This window comes from Lutra lutra, chromosome X (assembly GCF_902655055.1).
Source record: "Lutra lutra chromosome X, mLutLut1.2, whole genome shotgun sequence".
Classification (NCBI taxonomy): domain Eukaryota; kingdom Metazoa; phylum Chordata; class Mammalia; order Carnivora; family Mustelidae; genus Lutra; species Lutra lutra.
This window is the reverse complement of record NC_062296.1, coordinates 65,231,542-65,253,696: the sequence shown is the minus strand read 5'-3', so window position 1 is coordinate 65,253,696 and position 22,155 is coordinate 65,231,542. Positions and strand designations below refer to the sequence as shown.

The 22,155-nt window shown below is 47.4% G+C and overlaps 1 long non-coding RNA gene across 1 annotated transcript; it reads left to right on the top strand.

Moving 5' to 3' along the window:
- The first annotated feature begins 1,861 nt into the window (after nt 1–1,861).
- On the top strand, nt 1,862–20,620 carry LOC125092364 (uncharacterized). The gene is made up of 3 exons (XR_007124885.1): nt 1,862–2,048; nt 18,670–18,765; nt 18,960–20,620. It is a non-coding gene; the product is annotated as an uncharacterized LOC125092364 (long non-coding RNA).
- Nucleotides 20,621–22,155: the final 1,535 nt, after the last annotated feature.

The window sequence follows — 22,155 nt, the reverse complement described above, 5'->3', positions numbered from 1 at the left end:
ACATCCTCACATTTGCGCTTCGTGAAAGCAAAAAAAAAACAAAACTGAAAAACTGAGCGAGAAAACACACATACACGCACTCACACTCACACATACGGAGGAGAGTTTTTTTTTTTTTTTTTTTAGAGTGTTGGGACTGTGATGGTTTTAAACTTGAAACGCTACAAACTACAAAACACTTCCCAGGTGAATTGAAACCTCCAACGGGGGAAAACACAGACTTTGGTATTTTCTTCTTTGATATTTGATAATTCTCATTGCATTTTTCTTTTTTTGGTCCATTCCCACCGTCATGTCTGAGTTTAGGACAAGGACAGAGTGAGGTAAGTCTGTCACCGCAAGACAAAACAGAGCTATAAAAATGATCTGCTAACCAGAATATGGCTGTTTTAAAGGTTTGTGGCATATGATTAGCTTAACAGAATCTTGCTTAAATAGGGAAGAATAAACCCTTTTGAGTCTGTTTATCTGTGGCTAGAATTTGAAAGTTGTGGTCCTGGGGGCTGGCTTGTGGAGATCTTCCCACTTCTACCACTTTCTCTGCTTTTTTCCCCCTTCCCTTTTACAGGTAAGAATCATTAAGTGGTGCCTCTCTCCTTGTGGCTGGAGCAGGAGAGTGGAAGGGCAGGAGCATTCCCAACAATCATTTTGTTAAGAAAACCCAGGCTTGGGAATCAAAACAGCTCTCTTCCCCCGCCTCGCAAACGTAGAAGACAGATGAAAAGTCTGGAAACTCCCACCCAATTAAGAAATGCTTGCCCCAGAATGGAACATTAGAAAGTTGAGCTGCTAAGAGCAATTTAGAGCCCGCAGCCAGGCTTCCATTCTGCTGCCATTTCTAGAATGTCTTAGAAAGACAGATTTTATAATTGAAAATTAAAACATTTGACATGCAAATGTAAGAGTTAATTTTTCCCCTTTGTAAGGCCACTGAAAATTTTTGCTAAGGGAGAGAAAATCAATTCTCCATTAAAAGAAGATGCTCAAATGAAACAAGGCATTTACCATTTGTTTTGTAATTATGCACTTGGAGGGATGAGACTGGCAATGGGATATATATGGGAGCAGACATCTCTCAGCTGTGGCTTCACACCTGAGATCTGCGTGTGTATGTGTGTGTGTGTGTTTAATCATCAGCTGATCACTCTCAATTTGCTGTGGTTTTCTAGGAAACAAATTTTGGTCTCCGTTTGGTTTCTCTCAAAATCACAAAAGATCATTTCTTTATCCACCAGGTTATATGGGGGATGGGCAGCAAGTGTCAAGCACTGGGCTAGAAGACGCAAGAAACAAAGCTACAGCCACAGCCTGTGCTCTGAAATTACACACAGTCTCATGGCAGAACGGACAAAGTGGTCAGAATTCACAGCCAGGCAGATTCCCAGTGTGTGCTCTTGACCTTGACACTGGGGATGTGGTGGCCAGCTGGGGTCGAGTGGGATTGAGGTAGGCTTGGGATGGGGAAGAGTCAAGGAAAGCACTCCAGAAGAGATAATCTAAGGGCCTCAGAAATACTTCCGTTGGCCACTGACTTTTCTGGACTTTTCTGGCGTCAGGATGAATATGCACGGAAACCTAAACAGCGTGCAAGTTGGAAAGCTGACAGTAAGGAGAGAGGTGGCTTCTAGGACATGCCTCCATGGAAGAAGGGTCCACGTGACTCTAGGGTGGCTCTGTTGTAGGGTAGTATTTCTGTACCTCTTGGAACCTTAGTGCTCTCTGAGATGGTAATGGGCAGTCTGCCAACAGGATGCCAGGATCAAGTAAGTTTGGAAAATCAGTTTGGTTCAATAAAGGTAAATGGGTGTTATATATCAGTGTTTACTTCACATTTGCAACAGCCTTTAGCATGCTCGTGTATACTGTGAAACTCCAAGAGGGGAATAGAATTTCAGCACATATTCTTTCTTTGTAGAAAGCCCTGTGAAGATCTCAGAGGACAAGAGCGTCCCAGAGAACGCAGTCCAGGAAACAATGTCTTCCAGGAGGCATGGAAGGGGTGAAGCTGTCTGGAACCCTGAAGCCTGTTTTTCCCCCTTAGCAGTGTGGTAAGAGAAGCCCTCCACTGGGTGGCCAGTGGTGGGTTGTGGTCTTGGTGCTTGGTTCCTTTCCTTCTAACAGTGACCCAACCTGTGTCTCATTACTGGAGCCCTTTCCCTGGCTGTCTGCTCCTTTGGTCCCCGGTTGCCTCCTCAAGGTTATGGCCTCCCTGCTTCAGTTCACCTTCCAGGACCCATGAAGTCAGCCTGTTACCCCAGCAGGAGCTGACTTTTCTGAACTTGGCCTTTGAACATGGGGAACCTGTTAGTCTTAACCTTCAAGTTGGCTCAGCTTCTCCTGCTGGTTTCTCCTAACTAAATCCACCCCTCCGTTTCGCTTCCATTTCTTTCTCCCTCCCTCCCTCCCTTCTCCCCTGCCCTCCTTCAACATTTATTATGCATGTTCTATGGCCGCCACAGAGTTACGACGGTTTTACTGCAGTCGTTCATGTCTTCTGGGTCATATCAGAGTTCCGAATCAATGGGCCAAACTCCAGTCCCGTGCCTGCCCCCTAACTGGTGTGTTGAGGGGACATAGTTATTGCAAGGGGCATGAGTGAGGGGCCTTGTGAAAGCCTTGATAGGTAACATGTCCTTCACATATAATTTACAAATCATGGATATCCTGTTGTGATTAAAAGCATTTTCTGTAGGTATGACTGGGACTCATAAAGTAGATTTTAATTTCTATAGAATTAACATTGCTTTGTCATTATGTATTTTTTAAAGTTTTTTAAAGATTTTAATTTCTTTTTTTTGAAAGATGTATGCATTTATGAGAGAGAAAGAGAGTGCACGTGCGTGTGTGCGTTCGTGCACGTGAGCGGGAGGGGCAGAAAGAATCTCAAGTGGACTCTGCACTGAGCACGGCCCCACTCGGGGCTGCATCTCACAGCTCTGAGATCACGACCTGAGCCAAAACCGAGTTGGACACTCAACCAACTATGCCACCCAGGTGCCCCTAAAGATTTGATTTTCAAGTCATCTCTACACCAAGCATGGGGCTCAAACTTACAGCCCTGAGATCAAGAGTCTCTTGCTCTACCGACTGAGCCAGCCAGGTGCCCCTGTCATTAATCAATACACGCTATAAGTACATTATCTTGTTGGTGTCTATGGATTTTTTTAATGTTGAGAGAGGGTCCTTTATCCCACCTAAGCCTCGGGCTTTGAAGTCAGCCAAACACCAGCTCAAATCCCACTTCTGTTATACATTAGCTGAGTGACTTTGGGCAAGTTGTTTCCCTTCTAAAACCTTAATTTCCTTACCTGGAAATGGGAATCATCATGTGTACTTTGTGGGTTGCAGTGGAGATGAAAGGATGAATGTAAACCACCTACCAAATTGTGTAATTGCTCAACAAATGATTATGGATGTGCTTATGACAAAAGAGAAAAGGAGGAAAAAGAAAAGGGGGAAGAGGAGGGGGACAGAAAGACACTAACCAGGACCTGGGCAGAAATACGTGGGACCAGAAATACCAGGGGAGATTAAAAACCCGTTTTCACTGCCATTACAAATCTGCTGTATCTTTGAGTTCCGTAGACCCATTAACAGCCAACATGCTACCAAGCGTTCCTCCCAATGCTAGGGCACACTTGTAACATTTTGGCTACTCCACATTTGAGCTTGCTTCCCATGTTCCCAGTTGGAGGTTGGTGGGAGACAAGGAGCTAGATGACTCCTACTGATCAGCGGGAACCTCGGGGGGCATTTTTCTCAAGTCTTTGAGCTGATATTCTGCCAACAAATTCTCCTTCGACTTTTCGTTATCTAGGGTCAGTTTCTGGCATTCGCAACCAAGAGAGCCACCCAGTACACCCATGATACGGACTTGATCTCATCTGGCCGGTCTGAGATAGGCAGGCTCCAGACCTGATGATCAAACCAGAAGCTTTCGGCTCAGCCCCGTTCCCACTGCAGAGACTTGGCGGATGACAATCGCGCCTGGTTTCAGAGTCTGGTTGGTGGCAGAAGACCCATTACTTCTCACTCCTCCTCTTTCCCTCGGTGTCTGACTTCGTCCAGCCGTCGCGGGGGGGGGAAGTCAGTGGAGGTATGACCACAAAGGCTGCCTCGGGCCATATACAGCAAGGTCTTGACTGGTGGCTCTGTCCCACGGCTGAGTCACCTTTGCAGGACCGCTTCATCCCAGAGAACGTGGTAGCATTTCAACCAGCGTGAGGGGGTGAAGGATAATGCCGACGCTCCCTCCTCTGTCCCCTCCTCCCTCCCCACACATACTGCACCCCAGGGATCAGCCCTCCAGGGTGACCTCTGGATGTCCCACCCCTGGCACACCCTGTTGTTTGCGGTGGAAAAGACTGCCCTAAAATCCTAGTCTCCCTGAAAGTGCTTCACGGAGCCCAGACGCCTGCAAAGCACTCTCGTTTTGTTTTCGCATTTCAGATGTTAATTATAAGGAAGAGAATTAGGCATATAAAACAAATTACATTGGCAGCGTCTGCTCCACTCGTGCACCACAGGGCCCAGGCGCCCCTAATGAGATGTGACTACAGATCATCGTGCTTCCTGCAAACAGCCAATTGCTTCTAATGTGGCGAAGTCTTCTTGTGTTGCCTGAGAATCAGCCACAGGTGTAGGATTTGACTCGTGAGCATCACTCCCCGCCAGGGAAGGGCAGTTAGGTCAACAGCAGGGTGAGGAAGGCTGGAAGGAGAAAGAGGCAGAACCCTCCCAGGCTTCAGATCTTCCCCCTAATCTCTGATAGGGCTCCTCCTCCACCCACCACAGCCACCCCAAATAAATGCAGAACCCAAGATCAAGCAGCGTATCTTGGTCCTTTCTAGAAAAAGAAACTCTGCAGCTGCCACGAGATGCAAGCCATGAACACTGTCTTTTCCCAGTGCTTAATAATATTAATGTCCCCAGCGAAGAACAAACAGGCATTCTACCATGGGTCGAAAACTGTTTGTGAGTTTAATTGGAAAACATTACTTAATGTTTCCCTTAATTGGAATTAATTACAAGACCCTAGTGAAGAAATAACTCCATATGTGAGATTCGAAGACCTCACACTGTGATGTGAAATTTCCCTTAGAGAGTTCACCCCATCGGACGTGCTCTGACAACCTACAGAATTCGTGCACCTAAATGTGTTGCTTCTGGGTGCCTGTCTTGAGCGCAAAGGACACTGGCTTGTTGGTAAACAATAGGGAGACTCAGCGATGTTGAGTCTGAGGAGATGGCGCCGGGAAGCAGGGTGACTTCTTGGACTATTAGTGAATGAAAGGGTTTGGAGTTTTCTCAAGTTCTTCAAGCTCCAACACTCCGGGTTTCTCATTTCCCAGACCCAGAATTCTGTCTTGAAATTGCTACCTGGGAGACAGAATTGAAACAAAGACAGATTTGTATTTATTTATTTAAAGGAGGGAGAGGGCTGAAGGAGAGAGAGAATCTTAAGCGGGCTCCACACCCAGCTCGCAGTCAGACGCATGTGGGACTTGATCTCAGGACCCTGAGATGGTGAACCTGAGCCAAAGTCAAGAGTCGGGACTGAGCCACCCAGGCGCCCCTGAAAGAAGGAACAAGACAGTCCTGGAGAAATGATCTTGATCGGATTTCCAGCTTTGCTTAGGGATAGTTGGTGTTACCTACCTGCAGAAACAGATTTTTTTTTTTTAAAGAAAAATCCTCATTCTTTTTTTTTAGCTCAATCCTTGAGCTAAAAGTCAAATGTTGCAGTTCCTTTGAAAACAACCTTTGAAAGCAACTCATGACCACATACTAGTTTGCATGAATCAAACCACAGTCGGCAAAACCGTGTGTGCACGTAGATCCAGCCATCGTGTGCTCTTAAGAGTCTCCCGAACTGTGTTCTGAAGACAGGAAGTGGTGTGTGATCCGTAATCACAGGTCCAGCGGAGAAGAGGGAAGGTCAACGATTAAATAAGCTTTGGAAACATGGAATCAAATAAAATTATATAGGTTTCTTCATAACAGGCTCCTCAGAGTATTGGTCATGCCAAGGGGCTTTGCCACTTTCCTAGGACATACAGTTTGCAGTGTGATCTTATTTGACTTTGGAACTCCTTTTTATTGGTGTGTCAACAATTCATGGCAGACCAGTGTTCTGCAGAATCAGCTTAATATGCTTTAGAACACTTTAGTATTTCAGCCGGAAGTCCAAGCAAAACAAGCTTAGAAGAAAAAATAAGCTAGGAGGGGGCGCCTGGGTGGCTCAGTTGGTTAAGGGACTGCCCTCGGCTCAGGTCATGATCCCAGAGTCCCGGGATAGAGTCCTGCATCGGGGTTCCAGCTCCACGGGGAGTCTGCTTCTCCCTCTGAACTTCTCCTCTCTCATGTTCTCTCTCACTGTCTCTCTCCCTTAAATAAATAAATAAAATCTTTTTAAAAAAAATAAGCTAGGAAAATATGGAGAAACGTGGACTTGGATACATTTCCTTAGTGATAGGATTCAAATCAGTATATGAAAGAATTTGCCATTAAGAATCAGAATAATTGGGGCGCCTGGGTGGCGCAGTGCGTTGAGCCGCTGCCTTTGGCTCAGGTCATGATCCCGGGTCCTGGGTTCTAGCCCCACATCGGGCTTTCTGCTCAGCAGGGAGCCTGCTTCCTCCTCTCTCTCTGCCTGCCTCTCTGCCTACTTGTGATTTCTCTCTGTCAAATAAATAAATAAAATCTTTAAAAAAAAAAGAATCAGAATAATTGTTAAGTCGGATAAAGTACCATCAAATGATTTCTTATAAGTGGCAAGTATAAAACCCAATGATATATTAAATTTGCTCTCTTTAAAAGAGGTATAATTCTATTTTGCTCTTAGAAGATCTTTAAGTTGTATGATTTAAAGGGTTATAGAGAAGATGAATGATTGATAGTGATTTTGTTTTTCTACTTTAATAGCTAGTGAATCCAAATCTATTAACAGAAACACAGAATTCTAGTTTCTTTGTGCTAAGAATAGGGAGTAAATTTCTAAGTGCATAGAGGGACTTGTGGCTGTGACATTCTTGTTACTATTAGCATGACTTGGGTATGATTTAACCCAGGAAAATCTGTTTTGTAAGTGACCATTACATAAGGCTCCCTCTAGAGAACAAAAATGACCCTTGGAGTGTAGATAGCAAGAGACCAAATAGAGGTGTACGAGTCAGAAGTTTCCAGAATGAGGATATTTCTTATGTGGGTGGTAAATCATTTTTTTTTTCCCCGCAAGTCATGAGATCACGTATTTCCTTCAAAAGAACAGATGCTTTAGGAAGAAATTTTGAAGTGAGGACAAGATTTCATTCTGAGCATAAAGAGTTTTTGTACGTATTTGTTAGCAATACCCTCCAAAACTCAATTTATTATTTGTGATTCGGGTTAACAGTAATGTCTTTGTTCCTCTCCTTTCCTTTCCCATGTTGCTGAGCGCCCAGTATCAGTGATGTCAAAAGAAAGCAGGAGGGAGCAAAAAGGGATTACAAAATCGGATGGAATAATTTGTCAGGAGGGGTACTTCCTGCATGCACTGTAATTTTGTTTTCAAGTAGGAATTTTAAACCTTTATTCCGGGAGTCTTTGCCTCCTGGGAAAAGGAGGTTTCCCTCATACCAGACCATCCCTCATCCTAACGGTGACTGTTATGCTTCTAGTTGAAAAGACACTGGGTTTATGCTGTACAGCATGTGCAACTGGGACAAGGGACGGCAAAGGCTGATTGATGGAATTCGCAGCAGGCCGTCAGAATGCCCCATGAGACGCGTGGCTGGTGCGCCCCAATTCCCACACCAGCCGCGGGGCCGGGGATGGGCTGGGCCACATGGCGCGGGCTGCGCTGCTCAACCTTGCTCAGCTTAGCTGTGTTGACACCGGCCAGGGGCACCTCAAGCTGTCTGGGGCTGCGCACTAACCAAGTCTGGCAGACGCTTTTGCCACTGGCTCCCGCTTCCCAGCAAGTAGGGTCTTTACTAGAAGCCCTGGGAAACCCACCCTTCTCCTCCAAGAGGAGATGGCAGAGGTGAGGCCTGCCTTTATTTCATATTATAATGAAAGGAGGGTTACATGCCAGCAGGATATTAAAACCATAAATACTATAAAAGATGGGTTCACAAACACCAATTCCTCAGAGAAATCTTTTCTTAGACCCCAGACTAGGTGAGGACCCTCTCTAATATAATGCCCTGAATGCTTCCTTCGTGGCCCTTGCTGGTGTTGTCATGAATTCATGTCCTCTTGGAGGAATTTTTTTCTTTCTTACTGGTCCTCAAAATTCTAATGTTAATTCTCTAAGGGTGGAGACCCCTCTGTCTTTCTCCCTAGCACCCAAGGCGAAATGGATTATAGGCCTGCCCTGGCCTGTCCTCCTTTCCCCTCCTCCTTTCCCTCTCCCCTCCCCTCTCCTCCCCTTCCCTTCATGAATAATTTAGTCCTAAAGCCATTAGGTTGGGCAGAAAGGGGTAGGTGTCCAGGGGGGTGGGAAGGGGAGGGGGTGTGGAAGCCTAGACTTGGATGGGCTCATTTCACTTGTGTCCCAGAACAGGAAACTCTTGGCCTACTCAGCCACTTTGGGAAGGGGGGAGAGGGCCATCAAATTATGAGTGCAATTAGACAAAATATCTGTTAGATTGATTTTTTTTTCATTGTTTCAACCAGTTCTTGTGGCGTTGTAGAGACAGATCACTAGTTAATTTAGTTTGATGACCAGTAGTGTCTGTTCTAATTGAATTTTTGACTGGATGTTTGGGAGTCATAAAAAGATATGTGTATTTGTGTGTGTGTGTGTGTGTGTGTGCGCGCGTGTGCGTGCACGTGTGTGTGTGCGCACGTGGGTATGCTGTAGTAGAAAGATCACAGCCTTTGAAATCAGATAGACTCTGCTTTAATCCTCTGTTTCCTCCTTCATAATATATGATCAATGAGAAATTTGCTTGTGGGCTTGTGGTGATTATTTGAAATAAGCTGTCCATATTCATTTATGATAGACCCTTGACATCAGATGTTCAAACACAGGGGCGCCGCGTATATTTCTGCACCATGGACCACCTTGGCAGTTTTGTGAAGCCAATGCATTCCCTCTCAAAAGAATGTTTTTGAGATCCATCAAAAATACATCAGATTCAAAAGGGAGCCAATTATATTGAAATGTAGTTATCAAAATATTAGTAAACACATTTGTGAGATAGTAATTGATGTGTTTTATTGATATATTCAACAGCAAGTTCTAGTGACAGGTCTAATAGCTGTCATAATTTTGAAGCACAGATGAGCAGAAATGATAGATTGAGATATTCCGAACAACCACAACGATGTGAACGGATGTGACGTTTATCGGTGGCAAAGACACAGTTACCACTAATAAAATGGCGGTCTGTTTCCTACGTTCACGAACAAAGAAAACGCTGAATTTTATTAGATTTTTTTCCCCTTTTCAAATTTTTATTTACATTTTAGTTAGTCCACATACAGCACAATATTAGTTTCAGGCATAGGATTCAGTGATTCACCGCTTACCTACAATGCCCAGTGCTCATGAAAATGCTACATTTCAATTAGAGGTCAGGGAGTCTAAAAATGGCAACCTTTTCCCATCTCAGTCCACAGACCTCTGAATTCGAATTCCTCCTTGGATCCCAGGTTAAAACCCCTAGTATAAGGTGACATTGACTTTCGCCCACCTGTCTAAGCCTCTTAATTCCCTGCAGCTGCTGTCATTGTCATAGGCTTGTCTTCACCTGGGGCTTCTGGAGGCCATGCCGATGACCACCTGCAGCCCATTCGGTGTACGTTTGATGGGGCAGCATGTAACCCGGTGGAGCCTGTGTGTGCTTGTGTGTGAAGACACCTCGGAAACGTCCCAGTTAAGTTCCCTCTGCCTCCTTACTGAGGGGTCCCGTGTGCCCAGCGCTGCGGACACTTTCTAATCCCCATCCCCGACCACGCCAGCCAGGTTTGCTTTGGAGGAAACGCCAATGTCGCCATAGCCACGTGCTTTTAAAACGATCTCCCTTGCCTCCAGCAAGCTATTGGTTCTCTGAACTTTATTTATAAACACCCCCCTCCATCCCTGGAGAAGGCATCCATTCCTTCGTGTTGATTTTGCCAGAGCCCATCTTCCTCTAGCCCCCAAGGAGAGCTCCAACCCGTGGGCCAGAAAGGTGAGAGAGGCCCTGTCCCCGGAGTCAGACTGGGACAGCAGACAGAAATGCAGGGATGGGGGCACGGGTTCCTGACCCACCAAGCCCTGAAAGCCAGACGGGCGCGATTGTGCCACTGTTCAGGCTGTGCATCCAAGTGAGAATCCAGAAAAAAAAAAAGCCCATTTTCTATGTAGGGGTGGAGGGTGGGGGTGGGGGATGCTGGCCAAAGTTGGAATCAAATGTCTCCTCGCTTTTATCCTGGATGAATGCTGCCTCACATGTGTGGCTTTCTCAGCCAGGAACCTGGCCTCTCCCATCAGCCCAGAAGAAAATCAGAGAGAAGCAACACGTGTCCCTTGCCTCGTGGTTACTGTGGCTGAACCGGCTCGCTTTTGTGTCGGCTTGCTGAGCTTTTCACACGCTCCCTCCCAAAGTGTGGAGGAAACTAGGGCGCTGGGAGTTGAAAACAAAGTAAGGGGGGCAGAAGGCACGTAGTTTTGTGCTGGGACTTCTGAGGTGAGCTGGCAATCGCCAATGAAAAGCTTGAACAGGGCTTCCCGAGGTGGCCCGTGGTCCTATCACGTAATAGTGGAAAGTGTCCCCTGAGAGGGAGAGGGGGCTGTCACTCCCTGACTGAGGAAAAGAGTTTCCAGCTGAGGCACCGAAAGCTGGTGGCCGCGGTTAGAAGGGGACAGAAAGATGAGAGAATGATTAATTAAAAAACCAGGCTGAGCCTGTCAGGCTGGTTTTCTGATTTTTCTAGCCCGGCCACAATCTTACGGTTGATTTTCCCCACATGGTATGGTCAAATTGCACACCTCGGGGAGCGCCCGTGTGTTTATCTGTGAGATAAACTTGCCAAGTCCCAGCTCCACTAAGTCAAGGACACGTTATGCAACAGACCTGCGGGTCGTCTGTGAGAGAAGACTGGAGAGGGACATTGTGTCCCCCTGACCCCCGAATCCTACCGCCAATCTTCCTTTAGATAATGTTGATTCCCTTCTTTGTTTGGATCGTCAGGTACTTACAGAAGAGACAAAGGGAAATTTTGCCTGTAGTTTTACCAGCCAGAATTTCCCAGCTGATTTTCTGTATTTCTTCTCTTTTCTTGCTTTCAGTTGCATCTGTAGAATTATAGATTGGACTTGATTTATTTAATAGCCGTGTCTTAAAGGCTATTAGAGAGGCTGATGGAGACCAAGCCTTTGGCTCTGAGCGGCTCGCTGTTCAATGGCCCGCACGGTATGGTCAGCTGGTTGTCCCCGGCAGATGGACCCTCTTGCTTGGCACTGCCTTGGCACTTTGGATGACCTTCCCTTATCGCCCTGCCAATTCCCTAAGCTGAGCACTCGGCACGATGCTTTTCAATAATCATTCTTTGAACCAACAGCTTTGAATCCCTACTTTTGCATTGGGCCCAGTGCCGGGGGCTTTAACTTACGTTTCTTTCAGTTCTGTTCATGTTTATACGCCGAGGGCAGGGCCAGTCACCGGCACACAGAAGGTTGGGGAGACAAAAGGGATTTGGGAGGGAATGCCAGTGCTTGATGTAGACTGGGTCTGGGTAGCAGCGCTCTTATCCAGCTGTGTAGCCTCAAGCCAGGGGTCTCCCCTGGCTGAGCCTCAATGCCTTCATTTGTAAAATGGGTGCCATAAAAGGCTCGTGATAAAGATGAAGTGAAATGCTACCTCGAAAATTCTGGCATATCCTCTGCGTTCCACATATACAGAATGACTGATTGGCTGATTAGAGTCCCTGGAACCAATGATGAATGAAGACTGACTCTGGGTCGCAGGCCTTCATTTTCTCCCTTCAGATGCGCTCTAGGGAGAGCTCCTAACTTGAGCTGCAGAGACTTTCAGGTGTGAGTGTAGGTTGACACACTCGCTCCCTCCCCGAGAAACATTTGCATCGTAAATCAAATTTCTAATCATCTGGTTTACATAATGTTTCCTATTATTTCAGAGGGTTTGCAGTTTCCCCTGGAGCCCATCTGCTAACCCGGTGCCACCCATTAAGAACCCCTTATGTTTCAACAAGTATTGATTGGGAGGTCACCGGGAAGTAGATAAGAGACTTGTCGGGCGGGATGCATTTTAATTGGAAGCAAATCAGGATGCGATTTTAGTAATTGAGGCATGAAGCAATAATCGCCTGAACGCTGGTGGTGCCAGTATGAGCGGAAAAGAAAAACAGCTTCCAGAGACCTTAAGTGGTGAGAAGTGAGCATCGCAAGGCTCAAGCAGATGCGAGGAGAGAGAGAGAAAAAAACGATGCGGAGAGGCTCCAAGCCTTGAACTTGTGCCTGGAGGGTTGGGGTGGGGGAGGTTAATGGCACCTCCCTTGGGAGCCATAAGGCACCATAGAGGGGAGCTGGCTCTCTGGGGGTCGGATCCTAAATCTGGCCTTAGCCAGAGGGAGTTTGGGGTGGTTACAAAGCACCTGGGTGGGGGCGGGGCGTGTCTGCCAGGCGGCTGGAGATACAAAATCCCACAGGAAAATGAATGGTTCCTTCCGAGATCACCATCATGGTTGTGTGATGATCAGGGGGAGACACTGGGGTCAGAGCTTTGATCTGGGGGATCTTCCCCTTTGATGTGAAGCCAGAAAGGTAGACAAAGTGTCTGAGGGAAACAAAGTAGGAAAAAATGCCGTAAGATCAAGTACTGAATCTTGAAAACAGCCCATATTTAGAGGCTAGACTAAAAGGAATCAAGAGAGAGACAGAGAGGAGGTATAATGGCAGCAAGGGCAACATCTCAGCAGAGAACAGACCACCCAACCAGGAAAGAAAGAAGACACAGGCACATCTCAAAAGACGTAGACAGATGGCGACTTCGAGGAAGACCCCTCTTCCTGCTGGTGTTCAGACAACATTTGGGGAACACCGGAGCCACGCACCAGCCTAGGGGAAGGAGGGGAGGCGATGCAGGGAACTGTGTGTTGGCATTGAGTTTCAATCTGGATGACTGAGAAAATCGCTGGAGTGTCTGACAGCCTATTAGTGACCATGCTATGTTTTCTGCATCAGACAGATGGGAGCCCCAGATACGATTTAAGTCCTGTTTACGGGAAATTTTTGAAAGTTACAATTTTGTGTATTTGAGATAGTGACTATACCATTTCTACTGTCCACGCCGTAATAACTTGAGCTTGCAAAGGCATTTGTTGTCTTCTTTCTTGACAGGTGCATTGATACAATCTCCATAAACTTATTTGATTCTGCTCATGAGGCAGGTAAGGCAAGTGTCAAAGTTCCCATTTTACAGATGAGGCGACAGGCTTGGAGAGATAATGGAAGATTTTCCAAAGTCCCAGAGCTGGTAAGTGGCTGGGCAAGAACTTTAACCCAGGATTTTGGACTCCTGATTCAGTCCTTCTTCTACACCAGGCCTGGCTCTAAGGATAGATTGATTACCCCCTTAGGAGTCTGTTTTGGTTTATATCTTCCACGTTACATAACCTAAGTTAGAGACTCTAATGGATCATTTGGGGTAATGTGCTGTCAATTTCACTTATTAATTGTAATGATAAAAGGAGTGTGTTCTGTGTGTGTGTATGTGCGTGCATGCACACACTTTGGGGAAGGGGCAGTTCAAAGATGATTCTGAACCGTGGGCATCCTCAAAAGATGGGCTCACGTGGCAGGTGCCACATGGACTTGCTGGAGCGCTGTGGGCAAGTTCACTCCCCTCCCCTGGCCTTGGGTCCTTACCTGTAAAAAGAGGACGGTAATACCTATTTTGTAGAAAGGCTGCAAAGATTCAATGGGGTCATCTGTGTCCAGTGTCTGTCCCTCTAATCTCCCTGTTGGAGATGGATGACATACCAGGGCCATGGTCACCAACCTGAGCAGTACCCTGTGGAGGGCGGCCCAAGATTGTGTCAGGGTTAGTGGAGCTACTCGGGGAATGGTCCTCTGGGGGGCCTGGGGCCCAGCTGTGCTCTCAGCCCCTTCTGCACCCTTGAGGAAAAGCCAGTGACAGCAAAGTGGGGAGAGATTGATACAAAAGTGAGGCTTGTTCTGTGGTACACCAGAAACGAATATAACATTGTGAAAAATAATCATTTCAGAAAAACCCCAGGGCTTGGGAAAGTGAGGAGACCCCCTTTCGTGAGGCAAGTCTCACAAAAGAAGGATTGTTTTAGAAGCATCTGCTACTATCTCCTAAGAAAGATGGGAAGCGGTGAGGGCTGGGAGCTCCATACTTTTAGATCAGCGCTTCCCAACGAGGGCCTAGAATTCTGCGGACACCGTGAACCTGCAGGCCAGAGAGCACAGGGAGACCCAGGAGGAGATAAAGAAGGAGCCCGGATGCTGACAACCAGGCCATTGGGCAGGGAGCTGTCCCAGCCCAGGAAAGATAGGCCAGACACCTGAAGGGCCCTCCAGGAATTGCAGGCATTTGTAGAAGGAGCTAGAAGGGAGAAATGTGTAGGAAGGGGGCCGAGGGGGGACGGAGGGGTATAGGAGGCAGAAATAAGCAATAATTCCACTTGAGCTAAATGAAACCACGTGCCGAGACAGAAGTGCCTTACAAAATGTGGATGAGTGCCGCGTCCTTCACGTTGCTCCTCTTGGGGTGCATTAAGTCCCCCCTGGGGGTTTGACAGAGGTGGGAAATCCACGAGTTTGGGTGGAGTGAGTGGGGGCGCAGAACACCATCATGCCCTTCTCCTATCGATACCTCCTTTGCAGAGTGATCAAATACGTGGCCAGTTTGCCTCTGTGATTCTTCTGGAAGTGTTTGCCTTTGGGGCATCTTCTGCCATCCAGAGGAAAGCGTGTCCCCTTCTAAAGTGATTTCTGACATCAGGGAGCAGGTTGGATGGTTTTTGTGAGGAAGCTTCCGGAGGCTGGGAGGAGGGGCCGTTGCCGCCGACTGTACCCCTATTATGGCTGGGCCTGGTTAGCACCCCTGTGATGTTCTCTATATCCTGGCAGCCCTGCATGCCATACATAGATCTTTCTGTTACCCGCTGTGGCTGGAGAAGACAGTTCATCTGCCTTTGAACTGGTGAGCTGGGTGAGGATAACCAACTAGAATCTCACTGAGACGGTGCTGATTCCCCCCAGACCAGTGGCAGATTACCTGGATGCCCTTAGGAGAGCACAGGGCCTGTCCTGGGATCTGTTTGAAGCCGTTCACCCTTTAGAAAGCAGCCAGGTGTGTGCTGCTTTAGTTTCTCCTTGACCTCTGGCTTGCTCTGCTCCTCCTGAACATCTCCTGTCTTCTCATCTAATGGGGTCTCCAGTCTGTAGCCCCGATTTTCAAACCTGGCGATATACCAGAATTGCCCAAGAAACTTACACAGGGTGGGTAGCAACAGTGCATGCTTCCTACCTGCCAGGCATTGTTCTAAGGAGTTTCTATGTATTCATTCATTTGTTATCACAACAACCCTGGAAAAATGAGTGCAATTACCATCACTACTTTGCAGATTAGCAAACTGAAGCTCACAGTGTTGTAGTCATCTGCTCAAGGTCCTAGAGTTATGATGAGGTCAAGATTTAGGACAGAGAGGGGCGCCTGGGTGGCTCAGTGGGTTAAAGCCTCTGCCTTCGGCTCAGGTCATGATCCCAGGGTCCTGGGATCAAGCCCTGCATCGGGCTCTCTGCTCAGTGGGGAGCCTGCTTCCCCCTCTCTCTCTGCCTGCCTCTCTGCCTACTTGTGATCTCTGTCTGTCAAATAAATAAATAAAATCTTTAAAAAAAATATTTAGGACAGAGAACCAGTACACGCCCTGTTAAGTGTCAAGTTTCCCCAACAGAGAAGACCCCACCCTCACCTCCTTCTGTAGGACGAGAACATACCTTTGTTCATTTATCCATTAATCAATTCAACAAAATGTTACTGGAAACCTCTACTATGTGCCAAGCACCTTTCTGGATGCTGGGAAACATGGGGCATATATTCCATAAGAGGGGGGCAGACAACAAATAAGGAAGTAAATACATAGCATCCCAGGGAGTGGGAAGCACTATGACGAAAAAATAATGCAGCGTACAGTGACCGATGGTGGGATTGGATGGAGTGAGGATGTGTGGATGACTTTAGGGTAAGGGGTTTGGGAAGATCTCTTTGGTGAGCAGACATGCAAATGAAATCAGGAAGAAAGAAATGGAGATATAAGGGAAGGGCATTTCTAGGCAGAGGAAATGGCAAGAACAAGGGCCCGGAGGTGGGAGCAGCTTGATAGATTTAAAGACTTGAAAGATTTAAAGACCTCCAAGGAGGCCAGAGTAGCTGGAGCCCAATAGCAAGAGGGGAGAATTGCCTCATTCTGTAGAGTTCCTAGAAGTTCCTAGAAGAAGCCAAGGCAGAGTCAGGTAGGGCTTTGCAGGTCTAGGGACAGACTTGTCTTGTAGTGTTGGGACAACTTGAGGTTCTGGGTAGAGAGGTAACATGATCTGACTTGCCTCTTTAAAGGACCAGTCTGAAAGAGAATAGACCAGTCAGACGAGGGTGGGAGCTACTGTCATAGTCCCAGCAAGAGACAATGAGGGCTTGGAGCAGGGTGGTAGCGGTGAAGGTGGAGAGAAATGGTTGGTTCTGGAGAGTTTTTGATCTCCTGGTGGATATTGTAAAGCTGAGGGACTGGATGAGCTCACTTAGGAACATGTGAATAGCTAGAGTAGGCAGAGACTCAGAGCATTCTGGAACATTCCAAAGTTGAGGACAGGGAGAAGTGAGGGGATTCATGGAGGAGACAGAGAAGGGGAGGCCAGTGAGATGAGAACCATGTAAGAGACTGCTGAGAAGCAGAGCCAGAGAGCTGGAGCACAGGTCACTGGGGCTGACGACATGGAAATCTCTGGTGACCTGAAGAAGGAGGATGTTGGTGGAGTAGGTGAGGCCTGACCGGAAAGGGATCTGAAAAGACAAGGAGCAGAGAAAGTAGAGACAGCAAGTTATACGCAGGTCATGTTTTTTTAACTAAACAATGGAGCAGAGGAGCAGCTTGGTAGTTGGTGGTGGCCGCAGGGTCAAGAGAGACTGTGAAGGCCGGGCCACAGTTCTGAATGTCCGCGTGCAGAGGGTACCACTGGGTTGGGAGGGGTAACCAGTAGTCGCGGGAAGAGCATGTTTGGAGCTGATAGCATCCCAGGGTACCAGGGGAGGACGTGGCCTTCCAGCATTGTGGGAAGGTCTTGCACAAGGGAATGTGGAGAGGAGGGTAGGGAGGCCGGGGAAGTGGGGGTAGTTGGTGGTAGGCTCACAAGTGGGATTTTACTTCTGCTGACTTCAATTTTCTCAGTAAATAAGATGGAAGGCTGTGAGCTGAGAGCAAGGAGGGAGACTTCTACTTTATTCTACTATACTGAACAGCCAAGAATTTTAATTTCAAAGCTGTCCTTGCAGGGTTTTCTTTTAGAAACATCAGTTTTCTTTTATAACATATTTATGTGACTTTTTAAGCCCAAGCTTTGGGGGGACTTGGCAATTTCAGGCATGCGTGGTCTTTGGGGATGTTCACTTCATAATCAAAACACCATGCACTGGTCCCAACTGACTCCAGACAGTTTTTCTGCTGAAAATCCACCCCCTCTCCCCTAAGGAAACATCAAAAAGGGTCCTGTTAACATTAGAACATTAATTCAGAAAAGTAATTCTGTTTTTTTCCTCTGGTCTACGGCCATTTTGCTTTTTTAGATATCGATGGCATTCATTTCAGGAATCACATAAGAAGCGGTGACACATCCTGATGTTTCCATCCCATTCTCTTACACACTTGAAAAATTCTCTTTTGGTTGACTCTCCAGATTATCCTTGCCTTGTCTTTTCCTGATCTAGTTGGTCTAAAACTTGGGTGTGCATCCGAAACCCTGATGGGCCGGTGGCGGGGGGGGGGGGGGTTGGGGCTAGTTAAAACACAGAGTGCTGGGCCTCATCACAGAGTTTCTGACTCCATGGGCCTGGAGTCAGGCCCAGGAATCTGCATTTCTGACAAGTTCCCCAGGGCTGCTGCCACCAATGTTGTCACTGCTGGTCTGCGGACCACACTTTGAGAACCACCGCCCTGACTGAAGTACACTTTTCCAGTAGTGTTTGTGGGAGGGCCAGGCAGCCGCATCACCTCTCTCTGGCCCCGCAGGAGTGATAGGGAGGGTGATATAAAAGAGGGAGCTTGCCGGCTTGCTCCACCCTTCTCTCCTTCCCACAGAAGCGCCCGAGCCACCCCTGACAGAGGAGACCCCGGACCGGAGGGACCTTTGGTCTCCCCTGCAAGCATCTCAGATCATTCTCGTGTCTGTCCTTGCCTGAAAGCAGTCATGACTGCAACATCCCTGGGTGCTTTCAGCTTTCAAGTCCTGATCCCTAAGTGCCCCTTCCCACCCTCAGCTCACACACGTTGCCTTCCCCCCGCTCAGATCCCTGATCTCTGACTTTCCCCTGTCTGCTGCCACTTGCTCCCAGCGAGCTCCTGGTCTAGGATGGAGGGGACCTTCATAATAACCCTGGCAGGCAGCCGTGGGGCCAGGGCCTCCCCTTTGAGGCCGGTGTGTCTTTGATTCCTTGACAGATTAGCTGCGCACAGAAGCAGAGCCCGCATGAGAGGCTGGAGTGAAAGGACCTGCTCTCCCCATGACACATGCCTATAGTACATGGTGACTGACAGGTACGGTGGAAAGCTATTTGCGGCGCCCAGCAAGTGAGATGCTCATTCCGAAGAGCCCGTGTGGCCTAAAAATACCACAGAGGGTGGGAGGGAGAGAAAGGAAACTTCAGCATGGAATATTTTCAACAAATTAAAAATAGAAAGGCCTTTGGGAAATGGGAGTCACCAGTTGCTGTCCTGTTCATGTTCTACAGGGCTTTAAGGATTCCCAGTGGACTGTTAGTAGCCAGGAGGAAGGGAACAGGGAGTTGATTTCGGGGAATGGAGTCAGGCCACCAGTAGATGGATGGCAGAAGCCAGGCCAGAAAGACACAAGCGCCACGTGGTGAGCCACACGGATTGAGAGTGACAGTAAGGCAGTCTGGGAATTAATGGAATCTAAGAGATGGGGGCTCACCTCCGATTTGATGAACCGCTTTGTCAGGCTTGCTTAACCTCCGTCTCAAATCAGTGAGATTGTAGAGTGTGCAACGGGAGCCTGTCTGATTTTACTTCTCTTCTTGTTAGGATGTTACGATGCAGTCTTTGCCCTCCAGTACGGCCCCTCCCTGCTTGGCACTCCTCCCTCCCCTCCCTGCAGCCTCCTCATTCATTCTAAGCTCTGACAGAGAAATGATTTGGTTTAGGCTCATTCTTATTGTCTTTCTTTGAACATGTCTGGATTACTGATGTCAACAAATGTCCTCCCCGTGAATGAGTTGCCCTGATCAAGGACCTCCTGCGTAGATAGATCTGACCCAGCACTTGCAAGATTCTGGGGAGGGGAGGCAAGCTGCGGCCCGTTAGCTGGATCCAGAAGGTTTCCTTTGTATGGCTGTCTAATTCAAGGAGGAAGAAAATGGCACCCAAGAAGAGACCAGAATTACGCAGAGGCGGAAACTGGATTTCTGTTCTCTAAGGAGGGTAGCAATTCAACCCATCAGGGTGGACCCAGTTGGGAGACACAGGAAACTGGGCATGCGTTCTTGAAAAGACACTGCCCCGGGAAGACCCAGGGCAGAAGCACTGAGTGCAGGCACTGGAGGCAATCTGATTTATTTCCCAGTTATCTTCTAACAGATGAAGCAGAGGGAACTCTAGATCCATGTTTGCTGATTTCAAGGGTGATGGGCTGGGTTGCTATTTGTGCCAAACTATGAGACTTACTACCAAAGCTGTTATATTTGGCTGGCATTGTTTCCATGCGGGGAGGCAATGAGTGTCTTGAGGTACTCGAGGGCTGACTGGTTATTACCCCAATGGTGTCTGGGCCCTACATTCCCAGCTGTCAAGGTAGCAACTGTTTGTGAGGACTCAGGGGCAGTGTCACCCAGGGAAACAGCTGGCGAGGCTACTGTGTCAGCAAGGTCATGTACTGAGCTTGACTTTAGGCTGCCCTCACAGTCCAGCCCCACCCTGCTTAGCTCTTAAGCTCCATTATCAAGCCTGAACATACTCGAAAATCCCTCCTCCCAGAGATGAATCGGGTCGGTAAGTATTAAAGGTTGCTGGATTTCCATGGTGCACTCTGAGAATTTGAGAAGGCCCCATATGGTGGATGTTCTTAAGATGTCAATTGTTGTCTCCTATGAGATGCATCAAACACCACTAGGGGTATATGGAGATATTTAGATACACAGATAATCTGCGGGGAAAATTGCCTCTTACGGAGTTGACTTGGAGAAGAAAGTCTTGGGGGAAATTCTAGTGTCTTCTGAACAGCTTTGCTGGCAGCGATTCACAGACGGTATCTCGGCCCTGAGGTTTTTAAATGTATCCCTAAGACTAGGGAAGCATCTAATTTGATACGTTCAACATCTAAGATTCAGAGAAGTTAACGGGCTTTCTCAAGGATCATCACGAGTTTAGGGCCTCACAGTATTTTTTTTAATATTTTTTTTTATTTGACAGAGAGATCACAAGTAGGCAGAGAGGCAGGCAGAGAGAGAGGAGGAAGCAGGCTCCCTGCGGAGCAGAGAGCCCGATGCGGGGCTCGATTCCAGGAGCCTGGGATCATGACCGGAGCCGAAGGCAGAGGCTTAACCCACTGAGCCACCCAGGAGCCCCCTCACAGTATTAAAATTAGCTCTGTAGGCTTAGAATGGAAGACAGACCTCTGCCTCTGCAGCTCCTTACTGCACACTGCAGCTCCTTCTCATGACCAGATATCCCTGGTTTCAAGGGCAGCTCTGGGAGAAAGATGAAGGAAGAGAGCATTATTAATGGAGCATCTTCTGTGGGCCTTGCATGGGGCCAAGTGCTGCAAATACATGAACGTGTCTGATTCTTTGACGTTCCTTTGAGGTGGGTATTAAAACGTGGGTTCTGCCATAAATGAAACCAAGATTCAAAGAAGTAGCTAGACTAGCTTACTGATTTGGGGCATATTAATATGTCTACGAAGACCATACTTAGTCTACCTTACCACACACGAGACTGCCAACCAGATTAGCCCAGAGGGCTCAGTAGATAGAACAGATCCTGCTCTGGTCGACTGCCAAAGTACAAGGGCACTGAGTTATGAGACAGGAGATATCACCGAGGCCTTGCTACATAATAGAAGCCTGCACATTCCTTCTTTGCTAATCAGTGAAGCCATAGCAAGATTAAAAATAGAAAGGTTACTAGTCTGGAGTAACTATGACATCAAACAGTGTTCGCCTCATCCTAACCCCCTAGCTGCTGCTTGCTTTCACCCTTCTTAAACTCACCTGCTGAATGAGGACAGCTTTCTTGAATACTGAATGGGCTCCTATGATGTTTGCACAGTGGCTAAATGAAAAAAAAAATTTATTTTCAAGGCTCTCAGACTGCAAAAAGAGGACCCATAGATGGAAATTAAAAGAAGGCAGCTTCAAGCTGAAAGGAAGAACTTTCTAGAAAGTAGTTCCATGTGACTATGGGATGGGTTGCTTTAGAATGAGCTAAGTTTCTTCCCTTAGATGTGCTTAAACAGAGGTTTGGAAATACTTTGGGGATTTGGCACTGGGTAAATGTTGGGTTAGATGATCTCCAGGGGCCTTTAAAGATCTGAAAGCCCATGTCATGTGGTACCAAGAGTGAGATGATCAATAGTGGACCGGACCCTTTGACTTTCCTAACCTCTCATTGTGTAACACCTCTGCTTAGTTTGCTCGTCATCACCGTCAATGCTGATGGAAGCTGTAGTGAGCCTTAATCCATTTGGAATTGGAAACAGATTTCATTTCTGTCCGAGCCAACTCTGGTCTAGTGTTCAGTGCCAACAGAAGAATTTGAGAGTTGCAACCCAAGCCAAAGGAGTATGTATGGTTCTACTTGAGCCATGAGGGATGTAAAGGGATGAGTGGATGGAAGCCACAGGAGGCAGAAGTGTCCAAGTTCTTTGGAGATAGTGACTTCTGCTTCCTGAAAGTAGCCCAGCTCAAGTCA